Genomic DNA, 24,107 nt, shown 5'->3' with positions numbered 1-24,107 from the left:
AACTGAGGCCCCAAAGGGTTAAATAACTTGCCCAAGGTCTTATTCAGCTCATACATTATGCCATATAATTCAATTAAAATGCATTTACTAATGATCTCCAGCATGAAAACCGATTGTCCTTAAGTGAAAGCCACCTCTGGGTCTGATTTGTAGTGGTGTCAGGCAGGTAGAGACTGAAGCACCAGTGTGGAACAATTGAAAAGAAGGATTTTAAAAGACGGTGTGTTTTAGCAAGAGTTTAGACCATAGGGAATAATACTCCTTATCTTTCTTTGCCTCAGGCAATTCTGTTAGTGCCAAAGCAAGTTGGAGATGGAAGCCATTTAGTAAGTAACCGCTAGTAATTTACTCCTGGGCTCAGTCCCATTTGGCAAGTTATTACTATACTTAGTAAGGTATCATTTGGTAATTTACTACCGTGTTTAGCAGAGTGCTATTGAGAAAGTTAATACTATGCTTAAGAGAGTACCACATTGGAAAGAAAAAAAATCCCCATGAGGTATTGTGTAAAGAGCCCTTGAAACCAGAAGGTCTGGGTTCAAATCCTATCTATAACACCGCTTGCTGTGCAACCTCGGGGAAATTATTCACCTTTCTGAGCTTTGATTTCCTCATCTGTAAAATAGAGTGAAGGAAAACAAACATATTTTAAGTATCTAATATGAGTCAGGCATTGTACTAAATAATTTATAAATATTATCTAATTTTAATCTTCACAAAACCCCGTAAAAGATAGGCGCTATTATGATCCCCAATTTATAGTTGCAGAAACGAAGGCCATCAGAAGTTAAATGACTTGCCCAGTGCCCCACACCTAGTAAGTATCTGAAGCTGAATTTGAACTCAGGTCTCCCTGACCCCAGTCCCATTGCTTTGTTCACTGTGCCAGCGGCTATCTTAAATGTGGAAAGTGCTCTAAAAGGTACAGTAAGAAAACTTAAAAGGGATTGTTAAATGAATGAATGAGTTGTTTATTACTGTTAGGGAGTTAATTATGTGCTTGGTAAAGTACCATTTCTAAAGCTTTAGCTGGGCTAATCATCACAGCTGGATGGACCATTTGTCAGAGAATATAACAATAAGTCACATTTGTGTAACTCTTTAAAGTTTCCTCCCCGCAAGCCCTGTGATTTAGATTGTATAAGTTTCATTATTCTCATTTTGGAGGTTAGAAAAATGAAACTCAAAGAAATTTAGTGACTTTCCATGGATCACAGAACGTGTGTTTTAGGATCTGAACCCAGCTCTTCTCACACCAAGGTCAACAATCTATTTGCAAACCCCACTGAATCTTGGGCTTAGAACAAAATTTAGTGACTATAATAAAATTGCAACTGGAAAAAGATTCCACTGTACAACGTATTCAACAAATGATTATTAAGCCATTGCCTATAGCTTTAAGGGAAGGGGAGCTTATTTCCTCCAGAGCCAGCTCTTTCTACTTGTAGGATAGCTCTAAATTCTAAACAGCTTTTCCTAATATTTAGTCTAAATTTGCTATTCAGTTGTTTCATTCATGTCCAACACTTTGTGACCCCATTTGTGGTTTTCTTGACAAAAATATTGGAGTTGTTTGCCTTTTCCTTCCTAGCTCGTTTTACAAATGAGGAAACTGAGGCAAATGGGGGTAAATGACTTGCCCAGGATCATGCAGTTAGTTAATGTCTGAGGCTGGATTTGAATTCAGCAAGATGAGTCTTCCCGACCCCAGGCTGGGCACTCAATCCATTGTGCCAAATAGCTACCTAGAGTGCTATTTTCATCCAGTGCTCTCAGTTCTCCCTTATGATCTGTGATGGCCCTTTGCACACTTGAAAGCAGTTATCATATAGCTCTTAGGTTTTTCCTTTTCCATGTTAAATAGTCTTCATTCCTTCAATCTGTTCTCATATGACACGAGCTCAAGGCTCTTCATTGCCTTTGTTATTCTCTTCTTGATACTTCCCAGCAACTCGATATTCTTTTTAAACTGTGATGGTTAGAATTGAGCACAATATTACAGAAGAGAGGAGGGTAACATTGGGATCATAACTTCCCTAAGAAGTGAAATTATGTTTCTCTTTTTTTAAAAAAATTATTTCCTAACCACATGTAAAAACATGTGTAACAATCATTTTAAAAATTTAGTTCTAAATTCTCTTTCTTCACTTTCCTTGAAAAGACAATTTAATATTGATTATGTATGTGAAGTCATGTAGAACGTATTTTTATATTAGGCATGTTGCAAAAGAAAATACAAAGAATAAAGACAAAAATACAAAAATACAAAAAAACCCCAAAGAATAAAAATAAAGAAAGGGTATGCATAAAAGGGTATACTTCCATCTGCATTTAGAGTTCATCAGTCATCTTTCTCGAGGTGGATAGCATTTTTCTTGGATCATTGTCTTGGTCAGAGTGATTAGGTCTTCCACAGATGAATTTGTTTTCAATTTTGCTATTACTATGTACTGTATTCTCCTGGTTCTACTCACTTGACTTTGCAGGAGTTCATTTAACTCTTTCAAGGTTTTTCTGAAACCATCCTGCTCATCATTTCTTATAGCATTATAGTATTCCATCACAATCATATACCACTTGTTAAACCATTCCTCAATTGATAGGCATCCCCTTGATTTCCAATCCTTTGACACCACAAAAATGTTTCTATAAATGTTTTTGTGCAAATAGGTCCTTTCCCCTTTTCTTTGATCTTTTTGGGAAACAAACCTAGTAGTCATATTGTTGGGTCAAAAGGGATGTACAATTTTATAGCCCTTTGGGCATAGCTCCAAATTATTTTCCAGAATGGTTGGACCAGTTCACAATTCCACCCACAATGTATTAGTGTCCAAATTATTCCACATCCCCTCCTGTGTTTGTCATTTTCTTTTTCTATCTTGACACTTGAGGTAATATCTCAGAGTTGTTTTAAGTTGTATTTCTTGAATCAGTAATAATTTAAAGAATTTTTTCCATGTGACTATTGACAGCTTTTATGTCTTCTTCTGAAAACTGCCTGTTCATATCCTTTGACTGTGCCAGCTAGGGAATGGCATATATTTTTATAAACTTGGCTCAAGAATGACACCTTTACCAGAGAAACTTGTTGTAAATTCCCACCTCCCACCAGTTTCCTATTTTCCTTCTAATTTCAGCTACATCAGGTTCTTTTTAATTTCATCGTGTGTGATCAAAATTATTTATTTTACATCCTGTAATCATCTTTATCTCTTGTTTGGTAATAAACTCTTCCCTTATCCATAGGTCTGACCTAATTTACTTATGATATCATCCTTTATGTCTAAATCATTTGTCCATTTTTATCTTATCTTGGTATGTGGTGTGAGATGTTGGTCTATGCCTACTGCTTTCCAGTTTTCCAGCAATTTTTGGCAAATGAGTCCTTGCCCCTAAAACTTGGAACTTTGGATTTGTTAAACACTAGATTGCTGTGGTTATTTATTACTGTGTATTGTACAGTTAATCTATTATACCGATCCACTATTCTATTTCTTAATCAGTACCACATTGTTTTGATGATTGCTGCTTTGTAATAAAGCTTCAAATCTGGGACTGCTAGGTTGCCTTCCTTAACAATTTATTTTATTGATTGCTTTGACTTTTTGTTCTTCCAGATGAATTTTGTTACTATTATTTTTCTAGCTCTATAAAATAGTTCTTTGGTAGTTTGATTGATATGATACTGAATAAGTAATTTAACCTATGTAGAACTGCCATTTTTATTATATTCACTCAGCCTATCCATAAACAATTATTGTTTCTACAGTTGTTTAGATCTGTCTTTATTTGTGTGAAAAGTGTTTTGTAATTGTGTTCATATAATCCCTGAGTTTGTCTGCACAAGCATCCTCCAAAGCATCATTTTATTTTCTGTAGTTATTTTAAATAGAATTTCTCTTTCTATTTCTTCCTGCTGGATTCTGTGGGTAGTATATGAACATGCTGATTTATGTGGATTTATTTTATATCCTACAACTTTGCTGAAGTTATTAATTATTTCAACTAGTTTTTTTAGTTGATTCTCTAGGATTCTCTAAATATGCCATCATAACATGTGAAAAGAATGATAATTGTGAGTTTGTTATGTTCTAATACATGTCAATTTTTGTGAAGGTGCCATATGCTGAGAAAAACATATATACTTTTCCATGCCCATTCACTTTTCTCCAGAGGGCTATCATCTCTAAACTTTAAAAAATTCTATTCCTCTCCTTAACTTTTTTCATGCCTATTTTATGGTTAGATTTATCCAGTTATGAGAAGGGTAAGTTGAGGTCCCTCACTACTATAGTTTTACTGTCTGTTTCCTTGTGTAGCTCATTTAACTTTTCATTTAAGAATTTGGATGCTATGCCATTTGTTGCATATATGTTTACTAATAATATTACTTCATTGTCTATAGTACCTTTTAGCAAAATGTAGTTTCCCTGCTTATCTCTTTTAATTTGGTCTATTTTTGATTTTGCTTTGTCTGAAATCATGATTGCCACCCCTGTTTTTTTTTAAACCTCAGCTGAAGCATACTAGATTCTGTTCCAGCCCCATGTTTTTGATGTACATGTCTCTCTGCTTCAAGTGTGTTTTTTCTAAACAACATATTGTTGGATTCTGGTTTTTAATCCATTCTGCTATCTGCTTTCATTTTATGGGTGAGTTCTTTCTGTTCACATTCACAGTTATGATGACTAATTGTTCATTCCTTGCAATCTTATTTTTCCATCTTTATCCTTCTCTCTCTTTTTACCCTGTCTCTCCTCAAAATTTTGTTTTGCTTCTGACTGATACCTCCCTTAATCCTCCCTTTATTCTATTAGCCTCTTTCCCCTTCTCTTCTTCCCTTCCCTTCCTACTTCCCTGTAGGGTAAGACATATTTCTATATCAAATTGAGTGTGTTATCATCTCTTTGAGCCTATTTTGATGAGAGTAAGGTTCAAGCACTGCCTGCCACTCCTACCCCATTTATTCATTTATCATAAAAGCTTTTCCTTTCCTTTTTTATGAGATAATTTCTCCTATTCTATATTTCCCTTCTATTCCTCTTGCTAGACCCTTGATTTTATTATTTTTTTAAATCATCCCATCATAGGTAATTCATATATGTGTCCTCTTTCCATATATACTCCTTCTAATTGACATAATAACAATAAAGTTCTTAGGAGTTATAAGTATCCTTTTCCCTTATAGTAATATAAGCATTTTAACCTTATTGATTCACTAACAATTTCTCTCTCATGTTTACCTTTTCATGCTTCTCTTGGGCCTTATATCTGAAAGTCAAATGATCTATTCTGCTCTGGTCTTTTAGTCAGGAATGCTTGAATGTCCTGTATTTAATTAAATATCCATTTTCCCCTAAAGGATTATACTCAGTTTTGCTAGATTCATTATTCTTGGTTGTAATTCTAACTCCTTTGCCTTCTGGAATATCATATTCTAAGCCTTTTGATCCTTTAATGTGGAAGCTGCTAAATCTTGTGTCATACTAATTGTGGCTCAACGATAATTGTTTCTTTCTGGCTGCTTGCAATATTTTCTCCTTGACCTGGTAGCTCTGAAATTTGGCTATAATATTCATGAGAGTTTTCCTTTTGGGATTTCTTTTAGGAGGTCATCAGTGGATTCTTCCAATTTCTATCACTTTCTGGCCCTAGAATATAAAAGTAATTTTTATTGATAATTTCTTGAAAGATGATGTTTAGGTTCCTTTTTTGATAATGGATTTCAGGAAGTCCAATTATTTTTAAATTATCTCTCCTCATTCTATTTTCCAATGAAATATTTCACATTTTCTGCTTTTTTCCTTTCTTTGGATTTTGTTTTATTGTTTCTTGGTATCTCATGGAGTCATTAGATTTCACTTACCCAATTCAAATTTTTTAAGGAATTTTTTTTTCAGTGAGCTTTGTACCTCTTTTTCCATTTGGCCAATTCTGCTTCTTAAGGACTTCTTCCCTTCAGTGGATTTTTATGCCTCTTTTCTTATTTGGCCAATTCTGTTTTTTAAGGTGATATTTTCTTCAGTATATTTTTTGTCTCTTTTATCAAGCTGTTGACTTTCTTTTCATAATGTTCTTGCATCACTATCATTTATTTCTTGAAAATTTCTCTACCTCTAATTTGTCCAACCTACTTTCTGTTCTCTCATTTTTACAAAGGAAGGACCTTGTTCCCCCATAGCCAGCCACTGGTGTTAGTACTCCTCCTGGCCCTGGGACTATGACCAGGTCGTCCATTCTCCTGAAGCCATATTTTTAATGGCCCCCTCAGTCTTGGAAGGTCCCTACTCTCCTATGAATGACAACAAGCACTCCTCTCTGCCCTGGAACTGTGAACAGGGCCCCTGCTCTCCACTGGCACTAAGTGCTTTTGGTCGTTTTGACTCTGGGACTGCAACCCAGAAATTAATATGTGTAATACAACAGGTCCCTGAACTAGTTCCAGGAAAGGGCTCTCTGCTGTGTCCTTCCAATTAGTTGTTTGACCTCTTTGACATCTTTGTCCTGAGAGCTCCAGAACTGGCTGTTTCCACCAGTGTAACCATTTCCAAGGCCCACTGCTGGCTTGTTGAAACATGGTCTGTGCTGTGTAGTCTACTTTGTGCTCTAAGCCTACCCAACCTCCACCTGCTTAAGACAGACCTTTTCCACCAACATTCCAAGTTGCCTTAGAATGGAAATTTTTTTCACTCAAACTTTTGTTGGGTTTGCTGCTCCAGAATTCTGTTTGTGGTGTCATATTTAAAATGGTGTCATTCTATTTGTGGTCATTTCAAGAGGAATTTGGGGAGCTCAGCTGACTATTTCTCTACTCTGCCTTCTTAGCTCTGCCTCCCCCACTTCTTCCAATCCATCTTGACTGAAAGTGCTTCTCCTGCCCTTAAACTATGACCCCAAAGTGGGTATAAGCAGTGTATTTGCCAAACAGTTGCCCCTCAGAGCTTCCACTCCCCTTTGACTAAAAGTTCTCTTCTCTGTTCTTGAACTATGACTCAGAAGTGAGCATAGGCAATGTAATTACCAAACAGCATCTGGCTCAGCATCCTGTGCAAGCACAGGGCTCCTCCATAATCCTCTTCTGACCTACAGCCAGATTTCCTTACTGTCTCTGGCTTGAGAACTCCTGAAGGTGCTGTTGCTTCTGTTGCCATAAAATAGTCCCACCACTGGCGTTTCATCCATGTGGACTCTGAGTCAGCTTCCTCCCTGGTGTCATAGACCTTTCTTTTAGATTTCTATGTTGTCATGGGTTTAAAAAATGTCTCACTGTGATCTTTGTTGGCTCTGCCACTACAGAATTTGTTGAGGCATTACTTTAAAGTGGTTTGGCAGGGAATGTTGGTAGAGTTCAACTTAGTGTTTCTTTTCTCTACTCTGCCATCTTGGTTCCACCTCTGGATTTCCGTTATGTTTGTCTTAATACAAAATTGTATCATTAACTTGAAAAGTTGCTATATCACATCATTGTCTCATATTAAGTTTGTAGCATTGAACAGACCAATTAGCCAAACTACAGGACTGAAGGTACCTAATAAATCATCTTGTCTTTTTTCTTCAGTTCACAGATAAGGAAATAAACCCATAGAAGGTCAGTGATGAGCAAATTCACACTGGCTTTACCAGAGCTAACACTTCAAAGCAGAAGTTATGATCCCACATTCACTGCTTTTCCCATAACACCATGCTGATATCCAGACAAATATTTGTAAAAGAAATATGTCTACTGGTGTACTAGATGCTGCCAGTATCTGTACTCATTACCAGTCAACTATTTCCAGCTATCACAAGTAGGCCTCCAGGCCATACCTCTCTGGGATTGATTCTCACTTGAGTGTAAAAGCAATAGGTATTACTATAGCTATAAAATTGAGCTTCCCAAGGATCAAGGCCATTTCTTTTTCCTTGCCTTTCTTAAAACAATGATTTTAACCTTTTGGGCTGTAAGACACCATCATAATAACCTTCTCTAAGCTCTTTGTTTTACAGATCAGGAAACTGAACCCATGTTATATAGTCTGGAAAATAAACTACTTTTCTGGCCTAATCTTCTTCTGTTCACTTGGTTTCCTATTCCCTGGCTACAGCTCCTTGTTCTGGTTTCTTCCCTCCTTTTGCTTCTGCTACTTTTCTTGTCACCACTCCCAACCAATCTCACATCTGGATCTTTTATGTCTGTAAGCTTCCAGGTTAGAAACTTCCAGTTTCCTATCTAAGACAGGTGTCTTCCTATCTGTGATCTCAGGATGAGAAATTAAGCAGATCTGCCTAAGGACCATCTCCTTTCCTAAAAAGTTACCTACAGCAGCACTGATATCAGGGCTGCCCTTACCCTGGAGCTGTTGTGCTGAAATACTTACCTAGAAGTCTCAACGGGAGTTTTGTTCATCCAAGCTTCAAGTGTTCATAACAGCCTCTTCTAGGATCATTGTAATCTCTGCTCTGTAACCATGGCTTGAAAACTATCACTCCAAAGGTACCCTGGAAATATTCTACATCATGGTGCAGTGAATGGGGTGCTTGACTTGGAAGTCAGAAGACCTGGTTTTAAATCTTAGCTCTCCTATTTATTAGATATGTGACCTTGGGCAGGTCCCTTCCTTTTTTCAGATCTCAGTTTCCTCATCTGTAATAGAGGGGTTTAGACTAGGTTGCCTTTAGAGTTCTTGTTTTAAATCTATTCTCTTATATGCCTTTCCTGACCTTTCCCTGTCCTGCTGTGGAGATGTCTGTCTCGGCCCCACTATAGAGGTACATCAGGCTCCCCCAGTTTGAGGGAGGGCCATAAAATGAAATATTTAAAACTTAAAGGAATCTTGGAGTTAATTGAGCCTAACCTCCTCATTTTACTGATGAGGAAACAGGCCCAGAAAGATAAAATGACCTGTCTATGTTCATACAGGTGGTAAGTATTTGAGGCAGGACAATATTCAATCTACTTCACTACCTAGATGCCTCAAAGAGAATGGCTTATAGGAGGTTCACCCTCATGACCTTGACATAGACATTTTCTCTGCTTCTTCCCTATGTATGGAGTGCTTTTTCTGCTAATCTCTGTATTTTGGCTTTCTTGGCTTCTTTAAAGTCCCAGCTAAAATCCCACCTACAGGAAGCCCTTCCCCCAATCTCTCTTAATATTGATATCTTCCCTCTATTGATTATCTCAGGTTTATCCTGTATATAATCTGTTTTGCACATTTGTTTACATATTGTCTACCCACTTAGATTGTGAGCTCCTTGAGAGCAGGGACTGTCTTTTGCTTTCTTTGCATCTCTAGCCTTTAGCACAGTGCCTGATACATAATAGGAACTTAATAAATACTTATTGACTGACTGATATTACTAACCCTCCAATCTAATAAATTAACCAATTAAATGTTACTAACTTAGTTGTGCAGGATGTCAGTGGGCTGCCCTAATTTGAGTGTTAGTCTAAGCCAGGGCTATCCACCTTTGGTTTTTATTTAAACAATAGACAATATTTTTTGATTTGCAATTTTAGTGAGAGCTCTGCAGTAGCTTGGATTCATTTACTAAAGCATTTATGTAAATTTCTATGCTTGTAGGTGGGCCACATAAATTGCAGTGTGGGCAGACCATGGGCTGCATTTTGGACAGCCATGTTCTAAGCTATAGCATAGAGAGCAGGCTTCTCTAGTACCCTTCATGAGTAGGATTGTCCTTTCATGTTCTCTTGAATGTCTCCAGTTAAAATCCTGTCCTTCCCTCCAAGTAGAAAAGCAGATTAAAAACTCTGTGCTAGCAGGCCATCCTGTGCATGCTAGGGTGCTTGTTGCTATAGGTGTGTCTACTACTCTCACATCCTACCTTTTAGCACCTTTCGCTCCTGCCTGCCCTCTCCTTGCTGACATGAATGGGTGGAGGGAGTCACCTATAAAAATACCAATAAAATCAAAAGGCTAGGACTACTTTCTCCTTCAAAACAATCATTCTTCTGCCACATTCCCATCAATAAATCTTTAGTTGTGACATGTATTTTACTCTTTTAGGAATTGTTCTCAGTTGTTTTTTGGGAAAGTTGCCGTATAGGTAATTGTGCTAAATTGTTTGTGCTAAGTAGTCACTGAATACATTAACTCTCCCAGTGGTTTTGGTATTTTCACATTCCTTAACCTAAAGAAAAGCATATTTAATTGAGAATTTCTAGATATTGGCCTGAGGGGAACCTACTTTTCAATCAACAAATCAACTATTCAGTCAAGCAACATTTATTTATTAAGCATTGACTATCTTAGGCATTAGGGGTGAGTCAAGGAACATTTGTGATATATGTTAAATCATGTAGTATTGGGATTCTACCTGTATATTAATAGGAGCCTGTCCCTGCTTCATGAATACCATATTCATTTCCAACTTTGTCGGTTCATGTTATGTCACAGGGGACCAATGGAACTTCAGTTATGTTCAGAGATGAGATTCAGTGGAGAATGCTCCAAAGTGTAGGTAGAGAAGCAAGAGGCATGGCTCTGTGGGTACTGAGGAGGTTAGACATGTGGGTGGGCAATAACCAAGAGAAGAGAAATCATCTTGGAAAATTGTAGCTAATATGATGAGAGGAATTTTCCTTTGCAACACCATTAGGCAGTCTGAAGTCTGTTTCCCCTTCCAGTTGGGCTGTGTTCTGTTCCCCAACCATGCTCTTCCCTATACATGAATTAGGATTAGAACTGAAGCCTTTATTAAATGATTACATGGAAACAGGAATAAACTTCATTTTTACTATCTTCCTTCTGGCTTCTCCCAGGGCTTTTTTCAAAGCCTTTCTTCTTCTAACTAGCCTTGGTAACCTCTTTCTGGTGTAGAAATATAGCACAGGATTTGGGGGAAAATAGTTCCTTAAAGGTAACATTTTTCAATCACTCTGTTGGAGACAGAGACATTAAAGGATGAATTCTGAATGAATTGATTAATCAAAAATCATTTATTAAGCACTTACTATATACCAAACCCTATCCTAACTCCCAAGGATACAAATGCAAAAGCAAAGAGAGCCCCTGCCCACAGGAAGCTTTTGTTCAATTGGAGGTGAGGGAAGATAACATACTTAGGGCAGTGATGTTTAGGGAAGAGTATTTTGATTTAGAAACCTAACTGCTGAATGGAGTCATATGGGAACAGAGTGACAAACCATTTCCAGTAGTAGCTTGGGTATTCATTGAATTTGGTTTCACAACTGGAGAAGGGGGGAGGGAGGAAGTCAAACTTTTGCAGTAGCAGCAAGGTAGCTGGTGAGAAAATGACTTGGAAGTAAATTGAATTGTGGCTGAAGATATTCTCTATATTGTGGGCCACTTGAAGCTCTTAGATTCAAAATAGCAGGGGCCCACAACAACTGTTCCAAAGCTTAAAGGGTTAAACCCCTAGAGCATGGTAGGTAGACCATGGAACCAGGCAACTAATGAAAAATTGGCAGGAACATATAACACCATTGCCTTGCTTTCTCTTTATATTCTTGCCTTTTAAAGACTTAGCTCAAAGTAATATCTTCTCTGTGAAGCTATCCCTTATTTCCCACCACATCAATTGATTGCCCTTTGGCTCCATTCACCACCTCTGTGACTTGCAAGACCAAGAAGCCACATATTTCCTAGTTGCCCCCCCTCCCCCTCCTTACCTCCCTCTCCTTCTCCCTCTCCCTCTCCCTGTCCCTCTCATTCTTTCTCTCTCTCTGTAAGTTGGAGTATATGGGGCATCGAGGAAGGACTAGTCCTTCTTGTGTGAAGGCTTGCCAATCCCTTTTCAGGTCGATTCATCTACCTTTGGGTAGCTAGGTGGCAAAATGGATAGTGCACTTGCCCTAAAGTCAGGAAGACTTATCTCCCTGAGTTCAAATGTGAGCGCAGACACTTGCTAGCTGTGTGACCCTTGGGAAGTCACTTAACCCTATTTGACTCAGTTCCTCATCTGTGAAATGGGTTGAAGAAGGAAATAAAAACCCCAAATGGGGTCACAAAGAGTAAGACACAACTGAAATGATGACAACAGCAACAATCACTTCACCTCTGGTGTCCCCCTCTTACCCACATCTCATCTGTGGTTCCAATAACCTTTAACATGAACAGTCATCACACTCTAGTAAAATCATCTTGGAAGATGGGCTAAATTAGGCAGAGGGTAACCAACAGGCCTCAAATTAGTCTCTTAGTGAGGGGGAAGTCTACCCCAACCAAGTATTCAAAAACTTCCCCCAGTGGAATGTGTGGATGAAGACGATTTGTTCAACCCATGATCTCATTGTTCCTCTTCAAAAATAAAGAACAAACAACAAAACCAACAACAAGAAAATAACAACAGAATTTAAGTGGCTTGAAATCAGGGAGTCTGTTAGTATTCCTATGCCCGGCACTTAGCTCAGATCCTGGAACACAGCAATTACATAGTAAATGCTTTTTTCATTCATTCATTCATGCCCTACTTTATTTAGGCCATATCTGCCTTGGTATACTATAAGCTCTGGGAACATGGACTCTGTGGTTTTTCATATATATCCTCAGCAGCAAGATCATTGCTCATACTTATTGCTTGATCAATGTTTATTGAATTAAATTTTTGGAAAACTATTTATACAGTGTCAAAAAAAAACATGATCGTCATGTCACATAGCTCACAGGACACCTGGACTGAGTTAGAAGACCTGTATTCCAGTGTTGGCTCTTTATTTTATCAGCAGAATGGTCATGGACAAGACACTTTATTCTCTATGAGGGGGATTGTACTCAAAGACGATCTCAATAGCTCCTTTGACTCTCATACGAACCCTGTTGTCAAGTTGGACATAGCACAAAATCTATTTCGGTATAATACTAGTAGCTGAGATTTCTAAAAATGTATTACAAGTATCATCTCATAGGATCTTCATAACACCTCTGACAGTGATTTTTTGGGGAGTTTCTTGGCAAAGATACTGGAGTGGTTCGCTATTTCCTCCTCCATCTAATTTTAAAAATGAGGAAACTGAAGCAAACAGGATTAAGTGACTTGCCAAAGGTCACACAGATAGTAAGTATCTAAGGTCAGATTTGAACTCATGAAGAAGAGTCTCCCTAACTCCAGGTCCAACATTCTATCCACTGTGCCACTTTGATGGCCAAATCCTTAACTTCATACCATACGGCAGATGCTATGTTAAATGCTGGGGATGCAGATATGAAAAAGAAAAACTTTCCTTGCCCTTAAGGAGATTATAATCTGATGTGGGAAGATAGCTCACAAAAGGAAGACTAAAGTGGGAAAAGAGAAGGGATCTGGTGTAGAAAAATTATGAACAAATCCAGAAGAGTGTAGTCAGGTGAGAAATAATGAGAGGACTGGCCTGGGCACTCTCCTTCAGCAGATGTTCTGGGAGGAGCTGTCCATTCTACCCTTCAGTCAGAAGGGTCACAGGAGCTGAGGGTACTGATGAGATTTCAGTGCAACACATTATGATCCCCATTTTACAAATGAGGAACCCGAACTCCAGAAAGATTTAATGGTTTGTTTATGTTTCACACAGATAATATTTATCAGAGATAGAATTTGAAACTAGGTCTTCCTGATTCTAAGATATTGTTATTGTTTGTCCTTTGTTTTTGAAGAGGACCAATGTCATCATGGATGATGTCTTGAGTTGTGTGTGAATTGGATTTAGGTGAGGCAGACTTGCGCAAATTCGTCAGCCTCATGCTGTCTTCCAGACTCATCAAAGTTCAGTGGCAAGACAAAAGTCAAGATGACTGTCAGTCTTTGATGTCTGGCCAAGTCCTAAACACTGCATAATACCTGTTTCAGCCTTCTTCATGACCACTGAAGCGAATTGTTCTCCTCTGCCCATTCCACTGTGGGAAGTCTCTACATGCTTGGGGTACCCATCCCCTCACTAAGGGCTTTGAGCCTGTCGGTTACCCTCAACCTGGTTTAGCCCATCTGCTGAGATGGTGTTGCTCAGATGTGGCCTCTGCATATGCTACATGATCTCACTTGTGACTCAAGATTCTAAGATTTGCATTCTGTCCAATATACATCTTCTGCAGACAGCCAGAATATTCTAGTCAAAGGACTGGTGAGAGTACTGTGGACTCACAATAAGTGAGGGGTGAAAGAAGGTGGATGGATGCTGGGAAATATTTGAAAACAATGAAGATGAAAAGCAAAAGCTGCCAGTTAGAGAGAGAATGCTCAACTATAGCAAGTGCAGCTGAATGATGGGAAAATCAGGCTGAAAATGAGGTTGTTAAAAGCCGTGGAAAGTACCTCAAGTGTGGTCATTTTATGCCAGAGGGAAGAAAGTATTGGAGAAAAAGCAGGGTTCCCAGGATGGCATGTTGGCTGATTGACTAGATTGTAATTTACTGTGATTATCACCTGCCATGTACCAAACAACCCTGGCATGGGATCTAGCTCCAGCATCTCAGCCCAAAGGCCACCAAAGAAAGAGGAAATGTGACCTGATAGACTTTCTCCTTTGTAATGCAGCTTGGTTTGGCTGATTTTTTTGAATCTACATCCCTAGGTAAAAGAAGGTTATTATGCAATGTGGCTACCATCCAAATTGCCCTCATGGTATGGTGATACCCCTTATTTCTTCAAAGGAACAATAGTTAGCGTGAGAGTAGCAATGGGGTGGGATCAGCAATACCTACTGAATTCCAGTTCTGGTTCTGCTTCATAGACAAGCGGCCATGGGCAAGACATTTTGTGCAAATCACCTCTCATCACCTCTTTGCCTACCTCCAACTCTCCAGAAAGTACTGCTTCTTATTTCTCTGTTTGAAAATCCTCTGCTTTCCTTTAAAGCTTAGCTCAAGCACCACCCCGTATGTGGGATTTTCCTTATCCCCTCAGCTCACTGTTCTGGTCTGGTCTGTTTGGTGTCATGGCAGGAAGATCTGAGTTCAAATACAACCTCAGACACTTAGTAGCTGTGTGATCCTGAACAAGTCACCTGACTTCAGTTTTCTTCATGTGTAAATGGGGATACTTATAGCACCTACACCCCAGGGTTTTTGTGAAGGTCAAATAGGATAATAAAGCACTTAACACAGTGCCTGGAACATTGTAGGGAGGGACTGTATAAATATTATCGACTATTATTATTATCCTTAAGTTCATGACATTTGAGTATTACATAAATGATCTGGGTAGGGTTAGCGTGAAGAGAAGAAAACTTTAAAAGTTATAACTGCCATATTTAAGGACTTGAACTATTGTCATTTAAAAGAAATTAATAAAATTGTTAATGATGATAATGGTGATGGTGAAGTTGGTGATAATGATGGCGAGGGTGATGATAATGGTGAAGATGATGATGATGATAGCTAACATGTATATGACACCTTAAGAATTTTGAAGCATCTTACACATATTAGCTCATCTGACCTTCACAACAATCCTGTGAGGCATGTGTTATTATTGCATACATTTTACAGATAAAGACACTGAGACTGACATAAGTTAAACCAGGGTCACAAAGGTAGCAGGTATCTAAGGCAGAATTCAAAATCCATTCGTCCTGACCCCCCCAGTCCAGAACTATATACACCATACCATCTAAAAAGCAGAACTAGGGATAATGGATACAAAGTGCAAAAAAGAAACTTCATCTTGGAGCAGCAAAACAAGAAAAAAGATAGGCCTAACAGTTTTAGAGTTTTGCCAAAATTGAATGAACTACTTTGGATGAGGAGATGATTTTCCTTCTTTGGTCTTCTTGCCAAGGTAGTTGAAACAACGATTGTGATCACTTATTGGGTACGTTTTAGAAAGTATTCTTGTCTGGATAAAGGTTGGATGTGATAGATTACAGAAACTTTTTCAAAACTATGATTCTGAAATCTTCTCTTCCTGGAGATCTGTGGTGAACTAGACTCATTGTCTATCATTATTTTTGTTTTGTTTCATTTTGCCTAGATATGGTGCAATTAATTTGAGCCAAGATAGAAGTAGATGTGCTGTTATTAGCTAATGAGGGGTGATGACGTTTGACATCCAGGAGTCAACCTCATTTTTTGCTTAAGCTTGAACTAGTGTCTATCAAAATCTTTTTATTCTAACATCATTTCAGGACTTTGGGGTTTCTTATTGAAGGTAAATGATATTTTACTTGTTTATCCCTAAAACTAATGGTTTGAATCCTCTCCATCCTAGAGCTCTGGCTGCTACACAAACATTCTGCACCCCATATCCCTGCCAGATGCAGCCTGCACACAGCTACAGCTAGAGCTGGGGTGGCAATGGGCCCAGAATTCAAGAGAGGTAAGAGGATTGTTCTCCTTGAAACAGCCAGCGAGATGGTTGGCAGACAGTTTGGGTGAAATCAGAGGCAAATGTTGTTTTAGTACAAAATGTGTGAGATCTTAGGTGCATCCAGCCTTTTACTAAGTATTAGACAACTACTTTGTGTCTGTGGATGCTTTGGGATTCTTAGAAAAGGAGAGAAAAAGAAGGAAAAGGTATGTTTCTTGTTCTCAGTGAACAGGTAACTTGCTATCCATGGCAATGCTGCACTAGCTAACCCAAAGACTCAACAATAGGCTTTCTAAAAAATCGAACTCCACACTACATTGTTCCTTCCTTTTTCCATTGCTATGCAGATCTGGGTTCCATGCTATGGAAATTTGCCAAGGCTTCAGTGGCCAGCACTGGGGTAGCTTTCTGTGCTACAAAATATTTCTGTAGGAGAAAGACAGAAGAGAGGGAAGAAATAGGATGTGTGTTTTGGATTTGAAAGAAAGCTCAACTCCACAGCCTACGTCCCTTTCTTTTGAGGCTTCAGAGACCCAAATCTCCTGAAGCAGAAATCACTCCCAGATGCACAGGCATCAGGATGGTCATGTTCTGATTTGCCAGGCCAGAGAACTGAAGAACAAAAGGAACAGGACAGTGCAACATATGTGAGAAGGATGTTGTGACACATCAGTAAGCCTGAGGGAAAGAGTCTAGCATCCAGTTTGTGCCAGATTTGTCCCCCGGATGTATATATTTTTATGTATATATTTTTGCTTTGTGGGACATAAATTCTGCTCTCATAATTCTCATTTCTCTTTTAAACCATTCAGGAATGCTATTTGGTGGTCCCATATTCTCTCCAAATTCTACAGCATTCTCTCTACTCTCAGGTGTTGGATCTATATATGTTTTTCTTTTTTCACAATATTTATTCACAGATGCCAAAATACATTTACTAGATCTAAAAACCATATTTCCTTCTACTGTTGAGATTTTCCCTGTTGATTTAGCTGTTTTTCAAGGTCTTTGAGTTTTCTCCTTCCTGAGATCTTTGATAATTTCAGTCTTTTTCCCCTTCATTTTCTCCTCTTGCTCAAATTTTAATCTTCCCCTCTGATAATGGTTTCCCTGAATGTTGGATCTCTCCAAATGACTCAGCCTCTTCACACACTGACTGGACCATTCAAATCTTAGCAGCCTATGTCTCTACCCAAGTTACTTTTGTGGGTACAAAGAGCCCTAGAATAAAAACATAGGAGACCTGGCTTAAGCCTAGGTACTATCTAGATGATTTGGGAAAAGTCACTTGGGTACTGTAGATCTGTTTTCTCAGTTGGGTGAGAGGCATAATGGCATGGTCATGAAAGGACTGGATCTAGAGTTAGAAAATGTGGATTTAATTCTCAGTTTTTCTGCTTATTAGTTATGTGACCTCAGGTATGGTATATCAATTGAGCTTAAGTTTCTTCTTTCCAAAAAATGACACTTGGAGAAGATGATCTCTAAGGACCCTATGAACTCTGAAACCTATAATCATATGATGAGATTATATCTAAGGATCTTTCTATTCTAACATACAGTGGTGCGTCTTATCATCTAATAAGGGAGATAAAATATGCATGTTAAACAAACTGGAAATATTTACAAGAAATTAATGACTGACTTCTGACACACATGGTTAGCAATATGGAAGACTAGACATTTTCTCTGAACCTAGACCTCTCCAATCTCTTCAAAATAGAAATTATACACCAAACATAAAGCAACTTTGTCTTCATGGATTAGGATACCCAGAACCTCAAAGAAGGCAAAAACATAACTGACAACTATCTGAGCTCACACAGCACTCCCTCCCTGCAGTGTCAACCGTGCTATCCATGGCAATGCTGCACTAGCTAACCCAAAGACTCAACAATAGGCTTTCTAAAAACTCGAACTCCACACTACATTGTCCCTTCCTTTTTCCATTGCTATGCAGATCTGGGTTCCATGCTATGGAAATTTGCCAAGGCTTCAGTGGCCAGCACTGGGGAAGCTTTCTGTGCTACAAAGTATTTCTGTAGGAGAAAGACAGAAGAGAGGGAAGAAATAGGATGTGTGTTTTGGATTTGAAAGAAAGCTCAACTCCACAGCCTACGTCCCTTTCTTTTGAGGCTTCAGAGACCCAAACCTCCTGAAGCAGAAATCATTCCCAGATGCACAGGCATCAGGATGGTCATGTTCTGATTTGCCAGGCCAGAGAACTGAAGAACAAAAGGAACAGGACAGTGCAACATATGTGAGAAGGATGTTGTGACACATCAGTAAGCCTGAGGGAAAGAGTCTAGCATCCCGTTGGCGCCAGATTTGTCCCCACAAAAGTTACAAAAGTAACTTGGGTAGAGACATAGGCTGCTAAGATTTGAATGGTCCAGTCAGTGTGTGAAGAGGCTGAGTCATTTGGAGAGATCCAACATTCAGGGAAACCATTATCAGAGGGGAAGATTAAAATTTGAGCAAGAGGAGAAAATGAAGGGGAAAAAGACTGAAATTATCAAAGATCTCAGGAAGGAGAAAACTCAAAGACCTTGAAAAACAGCTAAATCAACAGGGAAAATCTCAACAGTAGAAGGAAATATGGTTTTTAGATCTAGTAAATGTATTTTGGCATCTGTGAATAAATATTGTGAAAAAAGAAAAACATATATAGATCCAACACCTGAGAGTAGAGAGAATGCTGTAGAATTTGGAGAGAATATGGGACCACCAAATAGCATTCCTGAATGGTTTAAAAGAGAAATGAGAATTATGAGAGCAGAATTTATGTCCCACAAAGCAAAAATATAATTTAGCAGAATAGAAACTTAAATCCACCATGGCAAATCTCATCAAAGAAATGAGAGAATAATAGATCCAAGATGTAAATGTAAATAATTAAAGGACATTCTAGAATAGGAGAACCAAGAAAGTAATAACATTAAAAGAAAATATGCTACCAACAATAATTCTGATTTCAAATATAGGAATTATAGAGACAACGTAAGTATTACAGGTATCCCAGAAGAATACAAGTCAAAAAATATGAGCACCACAATGTAAGAGATAGTATAAGAAAACTGCTCAGAACTTCTGAACAGAAAAAAAACAACAAAATACTAATTGAAAGAATTCTTAGACCACCTCCAGAGAAAACTCAAGGTTTCAAATTCCAAGGTACATAGTGGTTAAATTTAGCAATTCAATTCAGTAACAAATTCTGCAAGAAACCAGGAGAAACACCTTCAAATACAAGGGAAAGTATGTTTGAATAATACAAGACTATTGCACACCCACTAGTAAAAGGAAAAGCGAATGAAAAAAATATGTTCAAAAGAGCTATAGAGTTCAGGATTCGGTCCAGGATGACCCATCCTGCAAATCTAAATATAACCATATAGGACAAAATATTGCCATTCAACAATCAAGAATTTGAAACATTTTAGGAAACAATTAGGAATTATTGGGGAAAAGTTAATGAATACTTCATACCCTATGATCCAGGAATATCATTAATGAGCATAGACACACTTCCCTCCTCCCCCAAGGTCCATATATACCAAATTTTATAATATTTTATAACAAAACAAACCATTCCCCCCCTCTGTCCTCAAATCCTGGCAATAAAGGAACGGGGAAAAGTCTAATGATGAATGGCTGAAGAATCTGAGGTGTAGAGAGTGTCCTTATTTTGCTCATTTTATACCTGAGGAAGATGATACTTTGAGTTTATTTCTGGAACCTTTCTTTCTGTCTTTGACTTTTTTACATCTATGCCTGACATAGCTTCAGCAAGATAGAATGCTAGAAAATAAACCATTAAAATTAATATCATTTCGATATAACAAAACTCACAAAGCAATATTAGAAAAGGAAATCCAGTTTCAAATAACTACAAAAGGCTTAACATAAATGGAAATCAATCTTCCAAAGTACACAGAAAGATTATATAGTTTGAATTACAGAGTATTCATTTAAAAAAAGAACTTAAATAACTGAAAGAATATTCAGTGACCATAGTTAGGTCATCCCAACCTAAAAAATATCATGTTACCAAAATAAAATTATACTTTTATTGCTATACCAATCAAATTACAAAGGGGATGCTTTATAAAACTTCATAAATAACAAAATCCATTTTAAAAAGATACAGAATATCAAAGGAAATGTTTAAAAGAAGTAGGGATAAAAAGGGACCCCCAAACTATATTATAAAGCAGCAGTCATCAAAACTATATTATTGTTTCTAATTATCAATTAAGGTGGGACTTTTTTAATGTTGTCTGTCTTGGAGCACTTAATTAATGGGGTGCCCTTGATGAGCCTGAGCCTTTGTTTCTTTGATTAAATTTGGAGCCTTTGGTGACTTCCTTGCCTCAAGGGAAAACCTGGTTTGCGTGGGTTTGAGTGACATATTTGTGGTGCCAGAGGCTTTTAGGCCATGTGGGTTTGATTCATGTGTTTGTGATACTTTTAGGTCACATGGGTTTGAGTTGTACATCGTGACACCCTTTGACCCTGAACAAGATATATAAACGCAGAGGTTGGCATTCTCCCTTGGGGGCTCTCAGTCACTGGTCACTGGAAGAGTGGCCATGTGGGACTCTGGGCAGCCATTTTAAGAGCCCCTCCCCGACTTGTAAACTCAGATATCGGTGCTTTCCTGGTCACGATGAATTACGATTTGCTCTGTTTATATTATGTATGTTTGTAATTTGTTTGTATTTGCTCTGAAGTTCAGGTTGCTGGCTTTTTGTCCTGAACTAAATGAGTTATGTTTATATGTGTGATTAAAGTAAGATTGTTAACCCTTACAGTTACTTTCCTTAGTAAAGCCGATCAAAAGAACTTGTGCTGGCAGCTGTTGTTGCTAGTTTTGTTGGGTCTTACACCCCTGTAGTAGCTGCTAGCCAAATTGTTGCTGCATTGCTTAACATTAAATAGACAGATTAATGGAACACACTAGACAAGGGAGAATCAGAAAGTGCAACTCATTAACCTAGTGCTTGGTAAAGTAGAAAACATAAATTACCCAGGTTAAAATCCTTTACTTGATCAGAACTACTAGGAAAATGGAAAGACAGTCTGGCCTAAATTAGGCTTGGACCAACACCTTACACCAAGTTCTCCAACAATTCTAAATGGACATTCACCTTTAATAGTAAATATTAAACTATTAAAATTAGTAAAGAAGCAGATCTTATACTTCTCACTGCTGTGGGCAGGAGATGTATTTATAACAAAACATGTGTTAGAGGCAATTACAAAAGATAAAATGGATAACTTTCATTACATGACACTGAAAAGCTTCTGTCAGACAAAATCATTGCACCTAGGATAAGAACGGAAGTGATCAAACTTTGTATTGAATTTCTTTGATAAGGGTTTGGTATTACACACACACATGCACACACACACACACACACTCACTACATATAAACATACATGCATGTGCATGTGCGCATATGTGTGTGTGCCCACTCATTGCCTAATAGACAAGTGATATGAACAAACAGTTCTTATATGGAGAATTTCAAAGTATATGCAACTACATGAAAAAGTGCTCAAAGCATGAAAGAAATACACATCAATATAACCTTGAGGTTTCATCTCTAACTCAGAAAATTCACATAGATAACAAAAAAGGCAACAAGTTATACTGGAGGAGTTGTGGCTTGGTAGTCACACTATTATGTAGTTAGTGTATCTGTTAAATGGCATAAACATTTTGGAAAGCAAATTGAAATTATGCAAGTTAAGTGAGTATAATGTTCATATCCTTTGAACCAGAGACTCCATTATGGGGCTTACATCCCAAGGAAGCCATCAATAAGGAGGAAATATCTATATACACCAAAATATTTATAGAAGCACTTTTTGTGATAGCAAAGCATTGGAAACAAAGCAGATCCTCAACTCTTGGGGCATTGCTAAACAAATTGTGGTTCATGAATGTAATGAGATATTATTGTGCTAGAAGAAATGATGTTTGTGATAAATGCAGAGAAGCATAGAAAGATTTACATGAAGTGAGACAGAACAAAGTAAGTAGAACCAAGAAAATATATAGAATAACAAGAACAATACAAATGGAAAGAATAACCACACACATGCACACATACACAAAATTAAAAGTGAAAATAAGAAAACACAAAAATCAAGCATGACTCAGATGAAGAGATAAGAGATGTCCTCAATCTACACCTTTGTGGAAGTATGATGCCCACAGGTGTTACAGTTGTTTATGCAAAAGATGTGCAAAATATTGCACTGTTTTCAGACTTTTTAAATATATTGATAACTTGTGCCAATGTTTTCCTCTTTTTGTGTTCAAAAATAATTTTTGTTACATGGAATGGCTCTCTGGAAAGGGAGGATAGGCTAATGGGGATAACTATGATGCTATAAAAATAGAAGACATTAATGAAAACTTATTTAAATAAATAAAAATAATACTGTATGTTCTCCATGGCTTTCCAAAAGTGGGTGATACTTCTTGCATAAAGCTAGTGGGTGTTGTTTTCAATGGTTTATCATGCAGAGGATGAGGAGAGCAGGAAAAGAATTGTGGTAGTGTTAAGTCTTAGGGAGTAGGAAGGAGGTGGTGCCAGAGAAAGGATGAATTGAACAGGTTATTACCAAGAGGAATCTAGATCATTCCGAACAGCCAAATGGAAAATAGTGCTAGAAATGCCAGAATTTCATACCACAAAGAAGTCGCAGGTACACAAATATTGGTTATTTAAGAGATTAGTTGCTACGTGATTGGGAATGTTATTTGCAATCTCTAGTGCAGGGGATTGGTGACCAACACAAGTGGGAACACAATACTCTGTGTGCCTGGATTCCTTCTTACATCTCTTTTAATTCTTTCCAAATGAGACTGCTTTCCAGATGTGTGTTTTCCTGATTACTTCTTATCCCATGGATGTTAGCATCACTTTCCAAGGACTTCCAGTATTGGTACAGAGAAGATTAGTTTGAGAGACAGATGTGTCAATGTGGAGTGCCTCTGTCTCAACATTTTTGGGGATAGGGTAATTATGGGAACTGGCATATTTTGCCAGCAAACCAATATGTGCTGATGGAGCAGCAGACATGTTCGTGGATAGAGAATAAATTGGAATCAGCCCTGTCTTTCTTCCTGTTTTTGCAGGAGAAATGTTCCAGGTTTTGGTTCCCCATTTACTTTTTCAAGACGAAAGATGGAGGGGGTACATCTATGTGTGTGCTGAGGGCCTCAGAGTAGTAAGGGAAAAGTGACTGACTCATTAAGTGGGAGCTAAGAAAACATTTGCCTATATCCTGAGACATTTTCATGCAGATGTTACTATTAGGCATTACTGCATCTCTCACCTCTGTTCTCCTCCTGTCTCCTCCTCCTCCTCCTTTCCCTCCTTGTTCTCTTTCTTCACTACCTCCTTGTCATCTACCCTCATCTCTTCATCCCCCCTTTCTTCTTCCTTCTCTCTCCTCCTTTTTCTCTATCTTATTTCTATCCTCTGTCTTCTCCTTTTCCTGTCTTTAGTAGAGTAGAAAATCATTAAGGTCAAGGACAGTTTTACTCTTGTATTTGTTTCCCCGGTGCCTAGTACATTGCCTGGCACATGTAAGGAACTCAATACAATCTTGGTGATTGGTTGATTGTGTATATGTTGGCCTTCCTCTGTATACATAATTCTCCATATTTGTACATCTTTTCTCATTTCTCTGAATTTCTCTCAACCATTTTTCTTATTGCACTGTGGTATGCTGTTGCATTTATATAAAAGCATTTGTTCAGCCTCTTCCAGTTGATTGAGCATTCACTTTATTTCCATATTTTTCCATCTCATCTCCCCAAATGTTGCTACAAACATTTGCCACATATA

The sequence above is a fragment of the Trichosurus vulpecula genome, chromosome 6 (assembly GCF_011100635.1).
Source record: "Trichosurus vulpecula isolate mTriVul1 chromosome 6, mTriVul1.pri, whole genome shotgun sequence".
Lineage (NCBI taxonomy): Eukaryota > Metazoa > Chordata > Mammalia > Diprotodontia > Phalangeridae > Trichosurus > Trichosurus vulpecula.
The sequence above is the reverse complement of the archived record's forward strand: the minus strand, read 5'-3'. Positions refer to the sequence as shown.